The 17,512-nt window shown below is 43.8% G+C and overlaps 1 long non-coding RNA gene across 1 annotated transcript; it reads left to right on the top strand.

Moving 5' to 3' along the window:
• The first annotated feature begins 1,754 nt into the window (after positions 1 to 1,754).
• LOC127312655 (uncharacterized) lies at positions 1,755 to 5,348 on the top strand. Its single transcript, XR_007858486.2, has 4 exons — positions 1,755 to 2,140; positions 2,245 to 2,377; positions 4,246 to 4,427; positions 4,502 to 5,348. It is a non-coding gene; the product is annotated as an uncharacterized lncRNA (long non-coding RNA).
• The last annotated feature ends 12,164 nt before the right edge of the window (positions 5,349 to 17,512 follow it).

The raw sequence follows: 17,512 nt of genomic DNA, 5'->3' as shown, positions 1-17,512 counted from the left end.
CATCTAGCTTTAAACTTTGTCCACAAAAGAATGTACTTCTATATTCCCAATGCACATTAAAGTAGCTTAAAACTTTGTAGACCGAGGACTTGGGCATAGCCTAGTGGTTGGGGTCGCAGTGGCGCACCCCAACGACTAGAGTTCGAATCCTGTCAGGAGCGAATTTCTAGAATTCTCACACCGAGGTCCCGCTTCTACTATATCATTTAGTGTCTAGTTCCTCCTAGCACTAATTCATTTTTTTTTCAAAACTCTGTAGACCGGTGGTCTCCACCCAAGCGAGATCTCTACCCATGGACATTTAATGGAAGCAGACCGAAGTGGACAGGTGTGAGGTGCAGAAGGGGTGTGTAGCTACCCGGTGGGTAGCGAGCTTCATCCGAATATAGCAAAAATATCACATGTAGAATATGCACCAAAAAATATTCTGAAGACTTAAAAATGCACAAAACAAAAGAAAACAAAAAAGCCCCGCCAGGTGATCAACCAGTTGCAGCACAAACCACCACCAAACACATCATGGGGCCTACAAACCAACATCTCCGAAAATCACACATTTAAGAAGGGAACAGTATACAAGATCGTCGACGCCCAATCAATAGATCTTAGGTTTTCAAAACGAAGAAAGTCCATTGCCAGGTACAACCAAAGAGGGTAAGACATACCCTAAAAATCCTCAAAGACCATGTTGCTGCCACCTGGAGGTACAAGAGAATACAAGTAGGTTTTGAAGGGGATAGAAGGGAGAGATCGTTTTTTATTGTATGCGCCTAGGGGGTTTCGTGTTTGGGCCGCGCCCTCCCCACCCTAAACGGCCGCTGTCGCGCTAATTACTAAGTGGAAAAAGGGAGGTATGACCACTTTCTATTTCTAGAAATTTTAGAGGCATACTGCTAATTTGAAAGGTTTTCCTTATGCTTGGCATGATATGGGTAGTGTTGCATACATGGAATTTTTTTATGTCAGCCTCGAGCTTTTCTTGCATCACCTTTTGTGTGATCTTAGTAGATGGACAATGGGCCCACTATCTCTCTGATAATTCAACTCACAAGACCATGTATATCACATTGTCCTTTTTGTTGGCGTTGTGTCCCTTTGTATTGACGCATCTCTTGTGTTGTTGTATTTCCGTTAGGTCCACACCTGTCCACTAGCCCGTGCTACTACTCCGGAAGTAATGCATCTTCCCCACGAAATTAACCGCTATTGTGTCAAGTGGGATAACACTTATTTCGCACTTCTAGTTTATCTAAGGCTTTACAATTAAACATGAGAGAATATGATTTGCGTGCTCTGTTGAGCAACTGCGTGGGCTAGTGCAGTGTTCTTTTAGAGTTTAGACACAACCAACTCCGCATGGTATAACATCGGCAAGTCATCTACGGACTCCCCATTGTCCTCGAATCGTCGATTGAAATGGAGAATTTACTTGTCAAGGAACATGAGATTTTCCCTATAAAATAGTGGGAATTTTAGAGAAATCTGTATATGAATTGCTATGTTTATTGCAAAAGCATCTAGGGAATACTCCAGGAGACCCTCGAATCACGTAGTTCCAAGCAGATGCACCAAAATGAGAAGGGCTGAAGCTGATGTTGTGGCAATCACGAGATGATTGCGTCATATCTGGCTCGAGCGAAATGCTAGAAATTTGATCGGTGCAGCTCGATGTTACATGAAATTATTTACAAGATATATCCTGTTGCGATCGCTGCCTTCTCAGGGCTCCAGCGCTCCATGCACTGCCTATGGGCCCGCGTAGGAAAAGGTACTTTTTCTCTTTGCTCTGTACGCCTGTCTCTCACTTCTCTACCACGGCATGCTGATGGAGAGCTAGGGTTTCGCCGCCGCCGCCGCCATACCCTCGCCGCGTAACCCGCTGCTCGGACGTCCCCGCTGCTCACCCCGCCGCCGAGGCTCACCCCGGCTCAAGTCGCGGCCCTCCTCTCTAGGCGCAGCGGCGACCGGCGTCGACGACCGGCGGTGACAATCGGCGGCGACGACCAAGCCCGTCTCTCCACGCGCAGCGGTGAACGGAGGCGGCGACCGAGCCCGCCTCTCCACGCGGCAGCAGCGACTGGTCCCATCTACGTCATCTTCGATCCAGTCCATCCCTCGACGTCCCCCTCTCTGTTAGACGGTAAAAATTGAACTCACCTTTTTTTGCACCATGGAATCCTTCCATGTTCAGGTTCATGGAAAATTTGTTTCAATTAGCTTAACTATTTGCAAGTTCATGGACAGAATGTGGCATCCGGACGCCGCCTTGGCTCCCTTTACAGGGAAGGTTGTTTGCAGTGATGGTTGACAACATATGCGCAGGATTTTTCTGAAGTTCATGCTTGGGTTACATCAGATACACAATGAGAAGCCCGCGGTGAGGCAGTCGTATTCTTTTGCAACTCATCCCCCATAAATGTGATGTACATAGAGATGTTTCCCCATAAAGCAAACATGAATAATTTTGAATAGAAGGGACCCGCATTGCCTGATGCTATCTGATGCCATGATACCACTGAATGTGTGTATGAGTGCTTGAAAATTAATGAGTATACTATTGTAAAAGGATATGACACGCAAGTCAACAAATATGAAAATATCCACGGTTGATTTTCTTTGTCATCTTTTTGTTGAGAAGCTTTACAGATCATATTGTTTCAGAGTGATTACAATCAGCATAAACAAGCTCTTCAATGGAAGTACAGATACCATTTCAAAAACTTTGATATCCAACCGATCTGGCAAGCTTTGCCTGGGAATCAGCAACCCTGTTCCACTCATGGTGGGTTTGCACCACCATACAGCCACGAAGCCATTTCATCAAGGTCTTTGCCTTCTGATAAATCGCCCATAATATGGATCTGCTCTGGTTCCTTGACGTGAGTGCATTGGCCATAATCGAGCACTCCATCTCCAGAATCACCTACCCAGAAACATAGTTGAGTGCAATGTTGATGCTCTGTAACTGTAAGGCCACCCAGCAGGCTTCAGATTTCTCCGTGTCTTCGCAGTTCGGGATAGGGCTGCAAGCAGCTAGCAGCATCGAACCATAGATATTCCTGGCCACCTTACCAGCAGGTCCCAAGCTGTCCTGGTTGTTGAAGGAGCTGTCGATGCTTATCTTCACCCAGCCCGTGGCCGGAGCCGTCCAACTATGAGCCAAAGTTTGCTCATCTGTGGACCTACAGGGGTAGGAAGGAACCAGCCGCCCTTTACCTTTGTGGTCACAGGGGTATGTGGTCGACCTGTGGTCGGTGGCTCGAATAGTGTAGAGGAGAGAGAAGGCATTGTTTGGCAATGTGAATAGCTTCAGGTTTGACATTGTCTCTTGTGTTTCAGTTGGTTGGTTAATGTGCTATTCTTCATGAGGGTGTGGTAGATTGTGATAATTTGAATCGGTGGATCTTTTTTGTAATCTTTGGAAATTTCACTTATACACTACTACCTGACAGTAGAAGAGTACAGCCAGGATTTAGTAACCATTTTGTTTCAATATGCCCTATGCCATGCTGCCATCATATCCCGGAATTGACTTAGATTTAATAAAATTGAGAAAATTATTGAATTTGGTTAACCGTATGTTACATGTGTTTTGTGTCAGTATCAAACTCTCAGCTATAATATCATTATTGAATTTGGTTAACCGTATGTTACATGTGTTTTCTGTCAGTATCAAACTCTCAGCTATAATATCTTTATACTTATTCCAGTATATTTGGGGGGTAGTATCCGATTAAATCTCATATCTCCTTTGTTTCGATCTAAATTTTGTTTATCGGTCCTAAAATATCGGAAGTGCGTTGATTTAGAAAATCTGCATATGCAGGTCGTGTTTAAATTTCCTTATTCATGTTGCTATTCGAGTCAGTTTGCTGCCAGGATATCATGGCAGCATTAACATGAATTGGACTTGACTTGGTATGTTTTTGGTCAGTTGAAGTTGTTTCAGTGTTCGGATTGTTGTGATTTTTAATTGAATTCGACCAGTACAGGGTACATCTGTGGCAAATAATATAAACTTTATTATAAATGCATGAATTGGACCTGTCAGTTGGTTGTTTCTAGGTTATTTTGGGGTACATTTGTGACAAATAATATGAACTTTGTTATCAATGCTTGAATTGGACCTGTCTGTTGTTGTTTGTAGGTTATTTTGGTGTAATTCTTGATAGCATCCTGTAATCAACATCATTCTCCATTTTTTTTGTATGATGAAAACCATGTCATGTTTGTTGCAATATACAGGTTCAAGTTGGGCGACAACCTCATCAAATTATGAGAGAAGATGTGGCGGATTGGCATGCACGGCAAGAAACGAAGAATACCACAGGCAAATGGCGCTATCTGGGGGTTTTACAGTAGTATGAAGTTTTCAGTCTGCTCCTATTAAAAGTCATGCAAATTCGTATGGAGTACCAATTATCTGGGTATGCTTATGGCTTGGTTTTTTTTCCCGTAGAGGGTGATGATGCATTTTAACAAAATTAGTTGGTTGCTGCAGGTTGATGCAGAATGGAAGAGGAGGAGTGGGGTACCAATCTAGAAGTTTAGTGAATGGAACAAGTATGTGAGTCAACCGATGAACAACTAGATAAGCATTGGAGGTCACTCCATTCTGAATCTAGAAGGCACTGGATGTTGTATGATAAAATTGTTGACATGAAGTCTCCTCGAGCAGAGCTCTGCTTCTTTCCTTTTAGTTCGGTGCATCACAGCTTTCCCACTGTGCCACCATCCATCTTTCCCATGTGTGAGCGTGTGGTTTCCATAGAGGGGAGGGGTGTCAAAAATATGAGTCAAGACTCAAGACAACATAAACTAAGTTCTTAATTTGCACAGACTATTCAGTGTTCATATTCCCAGGAGTTCTAAATTTTGTGGGGCATTTTGTCATGAAGTTGGTTCTTTGCTTCCACAAGATGTTATCCCAATTTGTGGGGCGTTATGGAAAATGAGTTGGACCACAACATTAATATATTTGCTTCAGATGATGAAGACGACGAGATTGTTAATGTGAATGGTCAGCTACCGTCTCAGACTCGTGGTCGTTGCCGACAGAGGGAGGAACCGGGTGACCCAAAATTGGACGATGTGATCTTGCGCCCAGTTTGCCATCGATGGCGGCGGCGAAGGGGAGAACCGGATCCTGTTATAATTATGTCAGAATCCTCGACAAGGATGCTCAATGATTGTAAGCCTAATTGTTTAGTTTGGCTTTCTAATCAAGGATGCTCTATCTACATGTATTTATTTAGTGCTTTTCCCCATGTTGTGCTAGGTTATATCTGTACGTTGTTTTCCAAGTAAAAAACACTCTAATTATGCCTATTTATTTTGTATATTTTCTCCATGTTGTACCAAGTTCTATTTTTGCCGCGGTCTATCTACTTCAGTGATATGTATTGTCATGAACTCAAGCTGCTATACAAAGATTTGAGAATAGTGATCAAGTAATGTTAATTTTTAAGCTTACCTGTGAACATTCAGTTACATATAGTTATCCATGCCGTGCTGACTTCTCTGTTCTTTTTATTTAATTTTTCATATATAGATAGAATATAGTCTGATTTTATGTATGTTCTAACTGTTCTTATGGCCATGAGCAGTTATAGCAAAATACTCATATTGTGAGCATTTTGTGTAGTATATTCACACTATGAGTACTTGATCCTTTAGAATCTTCTACTTTTCCTTAAAAATAACTGTTAGCATAGTATGACAAAGCATCAACTGCACAAGTGTACCTATTATATGATTATATCAAGTACTAATTACACAAGTGTACATATAAGTTATTTCTTATACTTTCTATAATGGCATGCCTTTATCCTTTGCTCTACCGACTACAGTTTTAACGTTTCCTTAACATTCACTTAGGCACCTTTCCTATCTCACCATTTGAAACTATGGCAGCCAAAATAAGCTCAGTGTATATTGGATATTTAAAAAATTATGTACATTAGTGCTAGAGCTTGATTTTACCAGTTTAGTATGTCATAATATATTTTCATCAACTTCTTTTTGGGCTATGTATGGTTGCTTTGGTTAACCAAAAGTTCAAAACTGAAGTATATTGTAATGAAACTACAACAAATGAACTTCGGTAAATACCTTGCCTCAACATTTTTCTTTAAATGTGTTTAGTACGTTGTCTTTTCCAGCTGGCCTTTTAATTCATGCACCAAGCTAATCTGTGTTTGTTTCAATGAAACTTACAGGTTCTACGTTATCTCGCAAAGTGACCTCACATGACATAATTGCCAAGATAGGCCTCACTGTTTATTCAGACGGATTACATGATATGCCTATTTAATCACCATAATAGATATGAAAATTAGGGGGTGAATGGTCTTCTATACAGCAGCTCGACAGGCCCCAAAAACTAGCATAGTTGACAGGCTGACAAACAGTTACGTAGTAGATCAATGCTAATTCAAATAAAATTGCGGCAGTTCACAATCTTAGTTTAATCAAAAAACATGTACAGTATCAACAGTTGGTGTGATCATGAACAAGTTTTCTTCGTTCCTTGAAAGATACAGAAAATAGATTAGTCTCTTATGAAAGTTTGTGTGACCCAACATGGAAATGGAAGTCAGGGAGTGGATGAAAAATAAACACTGATTCATCATAGTCTAGCATTAGTTTTGTCTATAATTCTTTAATTCTGCAGGCCGAGAAGACTTTACCTGCAGACCCGTTCAGGCACAACCAACATCAGGGAAGAAAGGAAGAAACAACAAGGTGGTCCACTTCATGTGATCAGATTTTCCAGAGTAGTATCTTAATCTGGTACTGCCACTCGTGATGTAGTATGCGTTCTGATGCTCTGAAGTAGAGTGTAAAATGTATGGTACCGTGTAGGAGCTGTGGTACATGCAAAGCGGATTACCGTGTCCATAGATCGATCGCCAGCTTGACAAGGTTGTTTAGTGATTGCTAGAGAACAGAACCACGAGCTTTGCGTGTGTTTAGGTGTAAAGTTTATTTCCGAGAAAGCAACTTCAGATGCATTCTGAACATTTGCCGGTATGAATGCTGGTGTCAGACCGAGAACCCGTGTGTCCATGGTCGGTCATTTGACATGTTTTGGGCTGTGTAGACTTTGAAGAGTCCATCGGCGGAACCCAATGTTTTTGGTTCTAACTGAAACTACATGCATCATTTGTTCAACAGGCTACCATTGCCATGCTTTGCTTTTAAGTGAACTTTCAGTTATCATGCACAAACATTGATTGTTGTTAATTTATGAGGATACTATTTGACAAATGAGAGAAGAAAGATAACGTGTGTACCTATTCCCTAACAGGAAGGACAGAGATTATGTGGTAAAACTTTAAGATATATGTTGTCTTCTCAGATTTGACAGGAATCATCTCAAGGGTTATTGGGGTAGCAAAATGAATGCAAATGCTCGCAATTTTACCATGCAGGTTAGGATGTGTCTATGAAATGTAGGCGGTGAGGCGAAGCTCGCCTATTCGTCTAGTATTAAGTTAACTGTCTATACGCTATTTCTCTGCGAGAGAGAGGTGGGGAGTAAGTGTTAGTTTCTGGCGGACGTTGTTCTTGTAAAGAGGCTTGTATCAACACCTTTCTTATCTTAATATAATGACATGCAAAGTTTGCATGTGCTTGAAGAAAAATGTCAGACCGAGCAAGCAATGTCCGCCACGAGTAATTTCCACGATCTAGATTAATTCGGTCGAGGGCATCAATCACTAGTATAGTGCCTATCACAAATGAGAATCTTACCTCTCGTCCCACATCGCTCTCTCGTAACAAACATGCTAAAAACTTCGAGGGGGAGACAAGGAATCCAAAATTGAAGCACAGACAGGTAACTGATTTGGGACTAAAATCTTCTCATCCAAGCTCATCATTGAGTGAAAGCTGATTTATGTGATCATCTTTTTTCTCAAATACACCTTTGGTTTACTCATCCTTCTGATTTGTTTATCCATGCCACGTTTTATTCCTTCATCCTGATAGTATATATGATACCACAGCTCAAAGACCAGTTATTTTCTCCCAGGTCTGACAAAGGAAATCATTCCACAAGAGTGCGTATCCGATCCATGCTATACATTTATGTGTTCACCACCAATAGTACATTGAATGCTCACGAAGTGGGGCGGCGTCCAGGCGAGGCGTATAAGACGGGATCCACCAGAGGCTGGTGATTGGTCGTTGCATCCAAACAAGGCGTTGACGCGTGCCACGACAATAAAGAGGCTTGGACACGTGGCTCAGGCCTCCGATTTTTGTTCCCCTGGAGCAAGTTGCATGGGCGGGAGACCACGTCTGTGGCAACCAAACAACGCTCAACAAGCTACAAGGGAAGTCTCCACCCATAGACAGGCCCAGAATTTTTTCGAAGCATGGGTAAGCCAAGGCGGACTCGTCGACCCTGGGTCGAGTCGCTGCCCGCTAGCCCTGGGTGGAGTCGCCACCCGTTGACCCTGGGTCGAGCTACCACCCGCTAGAATTTCTCCTTCGTTTTCGCATGTCCTAGTCGCTGTGATGCCCGTGCCATCCACAAAGCTTCTGAAGTCACCACCACGCTAGCTTGCTTCTCGCAAAAGGATGCACTCGTTCTGTCGTACTCCCTCTGTATGGGATTATAAGAGCATCTCCACCGGCGCTCCCAATATCTCTATTAGGATCCTATTGAGAGAAAGCGGTTGCACCAGTGTTCCCCAAAAAACGTCGGCATGTTCTGGAGCACCATAAAAGCGCCGGCGCGCCTGAAAAAAATCCCTATCGAAGGGCTTCGATCGGGGGCGCCGGCACCAAATTTCTGCTCAAAATTAAGTTGCTGCCGGCCCACATGCAGTGATAGCCCCTCCAAAGATTCTCCTCTCCTAATTTTTCTGCCCCCACCTACTTTCCTTTAACCGCATGCATGTGTTATTGGAGTTGTGGTATACGGGTCATCGGTGTGGAACACACTTCCTCATGGTACATATAGTGCAGCCGGTGCGCCCCATATGATGTTGCCAGCACTGCTGTCGGTCATATTATGGGGCTCACCGGTGGAGATGCTCTAAGGCCTCCTAGAGATTTGAGCCTAACTTTAACGTGTGTATAATTTATTGTTCACAAAATTTATACTATTGGAAACCTTTTCAAATATGTATCGAGTGTAGAATTTATATAACAAATAATACATATTTTATATGCTAAATTTATAATTAAAGCTCAGCTCAAATTTGGAGAGATCCTTTTATTTCATACAGAGGTGTGACGAGAGGGTTTCACATGAAGAGACAAGTAAGACTTTTTTCCTTTTAAGAAAGAAGAGCTGATTTTTTTTTGAACAAATATATATTGACTCAGCAAGCTGCCTCATTAAAAATCTTCCGGTCCCCTTCGGTACCCTGGAAGGAAAAGAGTGCAACTGGGACCTGCTGCTCCACAATCATAGTATCGTTACATCGTCCACAAGTTGTGGATACAAAAACACAGGCGGGCTCTCAAGCCAGAAATTTACATTATCATTATCTACTGTCCTAGCTACAAGATCCGTTGCTTTGTTGGCTTCCCTGGGGCAATGACTGGCAGTCACAGAGTTAAAACCTGTCATCATCATACGACATTCATCTAAGAAAGCCCCTCCAACAATTCTGTTCTCCAGGGGATTATGGAATGCATTAACCACTTCTAGAGAGTCAGATTCAATGTCAACATTATTGCAACCAATTCGTTCAGCCAGACGAAGTCCATCACGCATAGCTTGAGCTTCAGCAGTCGCAACATCAATGATACTCTCTATTTCCACCCTACAAGCCGCTAGAAACTGACCTTGGGAATCACGGATGATACATCCCGTCGCCGCCGTCCTAGCATCCAGATTAACTGCCGCATCGGTATTTAGTTTAACATTTCCTCTTGGAGGTTTTGTCCATCCTCTTCGGATCACCCCATTCAAATTTGTTTTTGCCCGGGAACAATTAGACACCATCGCCTTAATTGACAGTGCCAATCTGCTGGGACTAGGAGCTGTACCATTGTGCTTGAGTTCCCTCCGCCGCCACCAGATGAACCAAGCCGCCGCTGCAATTACTTCCTTTACCCCTAGACCACTCAGAGCTGAGATTTCTGGCTGCCTCGATCGGAGAAGGTGCTCAGGCACCACACATCCAGATCGATCTTCCAAGGTTGCTCTCTGAATTATATTGGCTATACCAAGTTCCTTCCAGACTTCGGTAGCACGATCACACTTAAACAACATATGCCCAATATCCTCCGCTCCCCAATCACATACAGGACATTGACCAGATCCACCAATATGTCTGTTAGCGAGTGTGCACATGCATGGTATGATTCCATGCAGAGCCCGCCACGTGAAAATCCTCACCTTGGCTGGGACTGTCAATTTCCAACAAATATCCCACACCGGGTTTATCTCAGAACTCCCCGCTGTATTTCTTGTCCGAGCCCAACTCCCATATTGATGTTGCCACTCCATATGATAAGCAGATTTCACTGAAAAAATCCCATTCTTAGTACCATGCCAAGCAATAGAATCCTCAACCTCCCAGGGTGGTAGAGGTATGGCCTGTATCCAATTCACATCAATAGGATAGAAATTGTCTTCAAGTAGGTGGACATCCCATGTACCGGTCACTAGATTAATCAGCTCTTGTACCCTCCCAATCATAGTACCACCTTGTCTTGTAGACACCATCTTATCTGGGCTGTTCGGCAACCATGGATCATGCCAAACATTGATTTCGGAGCCATTCCCCACTCGCCATATGTAACCTCGTTTAAAATTCCCCATACCCGCCATAAGGCTTTGCCAAGTGAAGGAGGCCCCCTTTTTTAATTCTGCTTTCAAAAGATCCCCAGATGGATAATACTTGGCTCTAAGGATTTGAGCACATAAGGATTCTGGTGCTTCTATTAATCTCCAAATTTGCTTTGCAAGCATAGCCAGGTTAAAACAATGTAAGTCTCTAAACCCCATGCCGCCTTGCTTCTTTGGAGTACACATTTTCCACCAAGAATACCAATGCATAGCTTTTTTCCCATCTTTCTCACCCCACCAAAACCTTGCTATTGCCGCCCCTATTGCTTTACAGATTCCCTTTGGTAATTTGAACACTGACATAGCATATGATGGAATAGCTTGAGCAACAGCTTTCAGTAGGATCTCTTTCCCACCCATTGACAGATTCTTCAGATTCCACCCACTTATAATTTGACACATACGATCCACTAAGTGTTGGAAACAATCAGATCGGTCTATCCCCACATGTGAGGGGAGACCCAAGTACTTCTCGGTTAGAGCTTCCGAGTCTATATGGAGCGCTGAGCATACAACCTCCTTGTCCTCTGCACTTGTATTAGGGCTAAAGAATATACTCGACTTTGGGTCACTCACCAGCTGTCCTGAACTGGCACAGTACAAGTCTAACACCTTTCGAACAGTAGCATCATTAGGCGCATCCGCCTTCATTAGAATCAGAGAATCATCGGCAAATAGTAGGTGAGATACCGATGGTGCCCCGCGACACACCCTGACTCCTTGAATACCACCACTAGTTTCTTCATGTGTCAACAAGCTTGAGAGTCCCTTGATGGCGCGTGATGCACACGTCCATTGGGAACCCCAAGAGGAAGGTGTGATGCGCACAGCAGTAAGTTTTCCCTCAGAAAGAAACCAAGGTTATCGAACCAGTAGGAGATGAAGGCCACGTGAAGGTTGTTGGTGGAGGAGTGTAGTGCGGCGCAACACCAGGGATTCCGGCGCCAACGTGGAACCTGCACAACACAATTAAAATACTTTGCCCCAACTTAACAGTGAGGTTGTTAATCTCACCAGCTTGCTGTAAACAAAGGATTAAACGTATGGTGTGGAAAATGATGTTTGTTTGCGAAGAACAACAGAGAACAGAGATTGCAGTAGATCGTATTTCAGATGTAAAAGAATGGACCGGGGTCCACAGTTCACTAGTGGTGTCTCTCCAATAAGATAAATAGCATGTTGGGTGAACAAATTACAGTTGGGCAATTGACAAATAGAGATGCATATACATATCATGATGACTACGATGAGATTTACTTAGGGCATTACGACAAAGAACATAGACCGCTATCCAGCATGCATCTATGCCTAAAAAGTCCACCTTCGGGTTAGCATCCGCACCCCTTCCAGTATTAAGTTGCAAACAACAGACAATTGCATTAAGTATTGTGCGTAATGTAATCAGCACAAATATCCTTAGACAAAGCATCAATGTTTTATCCCTAGTGGCAACAGCACATCCATAACCTTAGAACTTTCTGTCACTGTCCCAGATTCAATGGAGGCATGAACCCACTATCGAGCATAAATACTCCCTCTTGGAGTTACAAGTATCAACTTGGCCAGAGCCTCTACTAGCAACGGAGAGCATGCAAGATCATAAACAACACATATATGATAGATCAATAATCAACTTGACATAGTATTCAATATTCAACGGATCCCAACAAACACAACATGTAGCATTACAAATAGACAATCTTGATCATGATAGGCAGCTCACAAGATCTAAACATGATAGCACAAGAGGAGAAGACAACCATCTAGCTACTGCTATGGACCCATAGTCCAAGGATGAACTACTCACGCATCAATCCGGAGGCGGGCATGATGATGCAGAGTCCTCCAGTGATGATTCCCCTCTCCGGCAGGGTGCCGGAGGCGATCTCCTGAATCCCCTGAGATGGGATTGGCAGCGGCATCACAGTAACTTTTCTCGTATCGTGGCTCTCGGTGATAGGGTTTTCGCGATGGAGAGAATATATAGGCGAAGGGTGATGACCCACAAGTATAGGGGGTGTATCGTAGTATCTTCGATAAGTAAGAATGTCGATCCCAACGAGGAGCAGAAGGTGTTGACAAGCAGTTTCGATGAAGGATTCACTGTAAATGCTCACAGACAAGTATTCAGGGGGTTTTGATGTAACAGATGAATAAAGTACGAGTAAGTAAAGTGCGAGAGTAACAATTGCAGTGAGTGGCCCAATCCTTTTTAGCACAAAGGACAAGCCGGTTTGTTTACTTATAATGACCAAACGTTCTTGAGGACACACGGGATTTTAGTCTAGTGCTTTCGCTTCATACAGCTGATTAATCTTCATTGTTTTGATAAGTGTTGTGTGGGTGATGACAAGGTATTAACTTGTCAATGCCTACGGATTATAGACTAAGGTTTAGTTGGATGTAGAGGGCAAGTAGATCTCGAAGGTTTCAGCCGAAAAGTACTCGACGAATATGAAAACTAGGGTATGAGAAAACAATGATTCGATGCCTTCTGCGTCCCTCGACTCCCCCTTATATAGGAGGCGGAGCCGAGGGATTCGTATTGTACAAGTTACAGAGTCCGGGAAGGTTTCTAACTCCTCCCGCAAGATTACAAATAATGCTTCCTATTACAACTCTAGTTTTCCTTAATAATATCTTGGGCTTCCGAGTCTTCTTATTCTTCGGGTAGTGGGCCTTCAGTAAACCCCGGGTACCATCATCGGCAGGCCCATTGGGGATGCCTATGTCAGTAGCCCCCGAGATTTTGCTTGAATCGTAGAGTCAGGGAAAATTTCCACTGTTTATTTTTACTCGACAATTCAAAACTTTTCTATATTTCTTCACATAAATTTCTATATTGCGCAGGGATAACGGTAGTTGGGGCTAGTTCATCTGACGGATCAGGTACTAGTTAACTGCTCTAGTGGCAATCCGCAAAAACCTACTTCAAAATCACGTCCCTGGACATGATCTCGGGATACTGGTGTAAACTTCGACAGGTGCCGCTTAAGGTCTTACCATTCTGTCGAGTCCCAGTTATATTTATCGGGTACCTAACGCGTCCGTTAGGATTTTTCTTCGTATCTGTTGATACGGATAAAAGTAGCAAACCGACGTCAGAGACGGTGCCACGCCTCACAGAATGAATCTGGGGTCTTACCTTCGCAAAGTTTTGCGGCATTCAGAAATTGATCGCAACTTTGGCGTTCTGAGAATATATTGTCGAGTGCTTATTCGGCTGTTGGAATGGCACATTTTATTGAGTCAAAGATGACTTATATTGCTCTCCCGATGGGAGTATATGCAGAGTTATTTATAACTCGAAATATACTCTTTTGCTCTTCTATCTTTTTTCTTTTCATTCTTTCTTTCTTTGTTATAATTTCATCGGGCACGCGAACAGCGTTCCCGATGGGAGTAGCCCCCGAGGCTACAGCCAAGGACTTGTTCTTGGTTGTAGGCTCCACGCCTTATGCCGCTATATTTTCTTTTTCTCCCGAAGTTTTATAATTTCTCGGGTGCGCGAACAGCGCTCCTGATGGGAGTAGTCCCCAAGGCTATGAACAAATATTTGTATTTGATCATAGGCTCACGCCGTTTCTATTTTGTCTTTCTTGATCTTTTCATTTTTTCAGAGTAGCCCCCGAGCATTTGATCAAAAACTTGTATTTGATCAAAGGCTCTCCAACATTTTTTCATATCGCCTTTTTATGCCGCTGTTGAGTCGAATTTTTCTCTCTGACAAGGTGATGTTATTGCTGACGATAGCCACGATTGTGAATCTAAAAAAAAAAGGCGAGAAGTTTTCTCTCACTGCCTTGCGGGCCCAAATTATCCATTATCTTGACACGTCGTGTAGGTGGGGGACACACGTCCTCCGCTTTTCCTGGCGCACGTACCGTAACTTCTCCAGTGTTAAAATACTTTTTTACCCTTGATTCCATGTGTTTATCATCTGTCACACATTTTTTCCATCCAACGGTCCGCCGCTTCACCGCACCTCTATATAAGATCTCCTTCTTCTTCCTCGAGCACTTCCACTCACGCCGCTCTCCTGCTCTCCTTTGCAAAACCGCCGCCTGCGCCCCACAACTTCCTAAGCTCATCTTCTCCAAGCTGCATTCCTGCGCCATTGTTGATGCCACCGCGTCGATTGACCAAGCGCAGCACGCCTGAATCATCAATGGCTGCCGTAGATCTGGGAAGCGCGGAGTGGGAAAGGTCCAAGATTTCCACCCAGGACATCAATCTCTTGAAGAAGCTGGGAATTAGCAAGAAGCCTAAGGCGCTGTGCTTCCCTAGCGAAGAAAGCTACCCAACCCCTCCAATGGGGTATCGGGTAAGTTTCGTCGACCATCTCATCCGCGGTCTTTCTGCCCCCATTCATCCTTTCCTCCGTGGACTACTTTTTGTTTATGGTCTTCAACTTCACCACCTCACGCCCAATTCTATCCTTCATATCTCCATTTTCATCACCCTCTGTGAGGCCTTCCTTGGCGTTCAGCCTAACTGGGCGCTATGGAAGCGCATTTTCTTTTGTCGCCGCAATGGCTCTCCCAATGTCGCCTATAATATAGGCGGCGTTGTTATTTCTGTACGCCCTACTGTCGATTACTTCGATGTCAAACTTCCTGACTCAGTTCAAGGGTGGCGCAAGAAGTGGTTGTACATTCAAGAGGAGAACCATGGATGCGCTGAAGACAACATCCCTTCTTTCGATGGTGCCGAAAAAATCCTTCGCCGCCGCTCCTGGGATGCAGAGGCTACCGAGGAAGAAAAAACATCGACAGAGGCCTTGATGACTCGCATCCATGAGTTGCAAAATACTCGCGGCGAAGAATTGTCAGGTATCCAAATCACGGCGTATTTTCTTAGAACCAGAGTGCAGCTTCTTCAGGCTCGCAAAAATCCTCTCTGGAAGTATGCTGGCGACGAGGACGCAGATCAGCTGTCGGTGGATTTGGAGGTCAAGGATTTAGAAAAGCTTGTCCGAAAAATCTCTTCTCTCAGCAAAAAAGATTCTGTCCCTTCTTCCTGTCGTGTAAAACCGTACAGCGCCACCAATGCGCTTCCCGAGGTAATTTTTATCGGTTGATTTGTTATTGCCTTGCTATTTTTCTGTAACTCCTTTTTTTGACATCTTCCCCTGTTTTTATATAGAACCATCCAAATCTTGTCTCGCTTCCTCCCCTTCCTGAAGGTGGAGAAGTCGAGGAAAGGGCCGTTGTTACCGACGACAACCAAGATGCCCCCTCTTTTGTGAATGAACCCGCAGATTCTCAAAAATCTGCGGGATCTGTTGAAAAGGAGGCTGCCTCTGAAGGCACCGCATCAGCACAATCTCCTCCTCCTGCTGTTTCTCTAAAGAACAAAAGGAAAAGGAGTGATGTCGAAGACTCCGGCACCTCCAAAGCCGAAGAAGTTGTTCCTCCACAGCAGAAGGCGGCTTATGATCCATACCTTGAGGCCCTCATCAGTTCGTAAGTTACCTTTTTCTCTCTTTATTTTTTTTTATTTTTGTACTCGAAGATTTTTTCCTATCTTGCTTTTTATGCTGCCAACCTTTATTCGCAGTGATGATGAGGAAGAATTACCAGCTGTTGATGTGGCTGCTCGAACGAGCACGTCACATACTCTAGTTGTTTCGGAAACGCCAGTTGAAGGAGAGGAATCCTCGCCCCCTCAACAAAACGTCGGCGCTTCTACTCCTCCTTCAAGCCCCCTTGTCCCTTCACCGAAAAGGGCAAGGGTTGAAACAATCCCGGAGCCTACTCTTCAATTGAGTAGCTCCTCTAACCCTCTCTTGGATGATGTAAGTTCTTAATTTTCGTATCACTGTCTATATTTCCTCTGTTTGCTTCTTTATGCCATCATATTTTTCCCATACCGACATTTTCTTTCTTTGTCCTTCTTTGACAGCCTATGATCAAAGAGCTTATTCTTATTGGTGCCCAATTCATTGGGTATCGTGAGTATGCGAGTAAGACTGAAGGTAATGCCTTGCTGCTTCTTTTTGCCCTTGCTTTCTTACTCCTTTGTTGTCGATGCTTTTAACTATATTTAACTTTCTTGGCAGAAAAACTGGCAGAGGTCAACGAACGTGCCAATACACTTGCTCGAAAATTAGAGCAAAGTGAAGAGGCTCGTAAGAAGGCCGAATCAGATGCTATCCAAGCTAGAGCAGAGGCTGACAAGGCCAAGACCGATGCTGCTGGTGTCGAAGATCTTAGGAAGAGACTTCACGATGCCGAGACTTCGCTGAGCGAGCATATAGCCGCACAATCTGCTCGCGAGGAAATGATCATTAAGCGCGTAAGGTCGCAAAACCGTCGCTTTGTCAGTAAGTATCTGAACCACTTCACATCCTTTGGACTTTATTTCCTTCACTTGTTTGTTGATCAATAAGTTTTTATCTTGACAGGTAAAACATCTCAAGAATTTGAACTTGAAGATCCCGACAATGATCCTCTTCTTGACGCCATTTCATTCCTGGAGTTTCATGGAACAGAAGCACGCGAGGGCATTGATCAAGCGAAAGCAGGGCTGTCGCGAATCTTCCCCTATTTCTTCCCGAAGAAAGAGGAACCCGCAACTGTCCTTACTCTTGCCAAGTGCTTTAATCCTCCTGAAGATCTTGGGCTGAAGATGCGCCAGGAAAATATGAAGGTCGCTGTTGAAAGCACTGTTGCCTTGGTTGCTGATAGCCAACAAACT

This window comes from Lolium perenne, chromosome 7, assembly GCF_019359855.2.
Source record: "Lolium perenne isolate Kyuss_39 chromosome 7, Kyuss_2.0, whole genome shotgun sequence".
Taxonomy (NCBI): domain Eukaryota; kingdom Viridiplantae; phylum Streptophyta; class Magnoliopsida; order Poales; family Poaceae; genus Lolium; species Lolium perenne.
This window is presented reverse-complemented; position numbering and strand designations above follow the sequence as displayed.